Source organism: Urocitellus parryii, chromosome 1 (genome assembly GCF_045843805.1).
Source record: "Urocitellus parryii isolate mUroPar1 chromosome 1, mUroPar1.hap1, whole genome shotgun sequence".
In the NCBI taxonomy this organism is placed as follows: Eukaryota; Metazoa; Chordata; class Mammalia; order Rodentia; family Sciuridae; genus Urocitellus; species Urocitellus parryii.
Window position 1 is genome coordinate 59,237,498 of NC_135531.1, and position 1,793 is coordinate 59,239,290.

Consider the following 1,793-nt stretch of genomic DNA (forward strand, 5'->3'; position numbering starts at 1 on the left):
CCACCTGGTTGCAGTGGGCTATTTTACCCCGAGTTTAACACTGCTTCGGAGAAGAATCAAGCATGTTTTAAATAGGTTTCATATTCTGGCTCCGAGTTTGGCTTGGCTTCCCTCTGGTGTAAAGCACCCCTGAGAGCTGGAGTATGTGTCTGTGCCTGTGGGGAGAACCCCATTTCAGCTTGGGCATCAAAAATAACAGCCAGTGCTCTCTTTGGCAGCACACATAGTAAAATTAGAACAATGCAGAGAAGATTAGTATGGCCCCTGTACAAGGATGAGACATAAATTCGTGAGGCATTCCATAGTTTAAAAATAAAACAAAATAACAGCCAGATTCCTTTTATGTTTCCTGTGGGATGGTAAGGGGATGCTCACAGTCCCAGGGGAGGAGATGTGTCCCAATCGTAGCTGTGTCCTTTGCTTGCTGAAAGAATTTTCAGTGTCTCTCTTGGCTCACCTCCATTTCCTTCTCAACCCACTGCGGTTCGGCCTCACTGGCTCCACCATATTCTTCTGGCTAGGGCCACCCAAGACTGCTTAGATGTCAAGACCAAGGAAGACTTTTTTTTCAGTCCTAATCTTAAATCGGCTGTTTGGAGGTGGTGCCGCTGTTGACCTCTATGACCATGGGACGTTCATTTGAGAACCATCCCTCCAGTTTTTCCCCCTGTGTCTCAAGTTCCTCCAATTCAGCCTCTTTTGTCATCACTCTTCCTTCTCTTGCTGGCATTGGGCTTCCGGTAAGATTCTGTCCTCAGTCCTCTCTGGCATTCCCCAACCCTCTTCAGGACTGGATCTGCAGTCGGACTTGCCTTCTCAAAGCTCCAGACTGACCATTGGTCTCTCCATGGCCTCTCTATAAACTTCTATAGGTATTGCTGTCAACTCCAGCTGCACATTAAAATCAAAGCAGCTTTTAAAAACATATCCATATATTTGTGTCACCTGAGCCATTGATTTCATCCATCCAGATAGGCCCCAGACATGCTGACAGTCTCCAACCTTACCGTGGTTCAACTTAGGCATTTTCAACTTTGTAATGGTTTGAAGGTGATACACATTCAATAGAAACCCCAGTTAAATTTTGAGTTTTGATCTCTTCTTCTTCATCTTCTCCAGGCTGGCAATATACAGTACAATACTCTCTTTTGAGATGCTGGGCCATGGTAGCCAGCCACAGCTTCCAGCCACTCACACAATCACAAGGAGAAATAATCAACACTGCAGTGTACAGTGCTGCCAAGTAGGATGTTCCATAGGTTAAGTGTGTTAAATTCATTTTTAAAAATTTTTTTTAGTTACAGATGGACACCATACCTTTATTTACTTTTATGTGGCACTAAGGATTGAACCCAGTGCTTCACATGTGTGAGGCAAGAACTCTACTACTGAGCTTCAACCCTAGCCCCTTAAATTCTTTTTTTGGGGGGGTACCATGGATTGAACTCAGGGACACTTGATCACTGAACCATATCCCAAGCCCTATTTTGTATTTTATTTAGAGACAGGGTCTCTCACTGAGTTGCTTAGCGCCTCACTTTTGCTAAGACTGGCTTTAAACTCATAATCCTCCTGCCTCAGTCTCCCGAGCCACTGGGAGTACAGGCGTACACCACTGCTCCAAGCCTTAAATTCTTTTTTTTTTTTTGACTTTTTTTTTTTTTAAGGTATAGATGGACACAACACAATGCCTTTATTTTTATGTGGTGCTGAGAATCAAACCCAGGTCCCACCCTTGCTAGGTGAGCACTCTACCTCTGAGCCCCAATCCCAGCCCCAGGCCTTAAACTCAT

General features: G+C 44.6%; 1 non-coding gene across 1 annotated transcript; it reads left to right on the plus strand.

The window, feature by feature from the left end:
• The first annotated feature begins 202 nt into the window (after nt 1–202).
• LOC113185991 (U6 spliceosomal RNA) lies at nt 203–309 on the plus strand. The gene has a single exon (XR_003301209.1). It is a non-coding gene; the product is annotated as a U6 spliceosomal RNA (small nuclear RNA).
• Nucleotides 310–1,793: the final 1,484 nt, after the last annotated feature.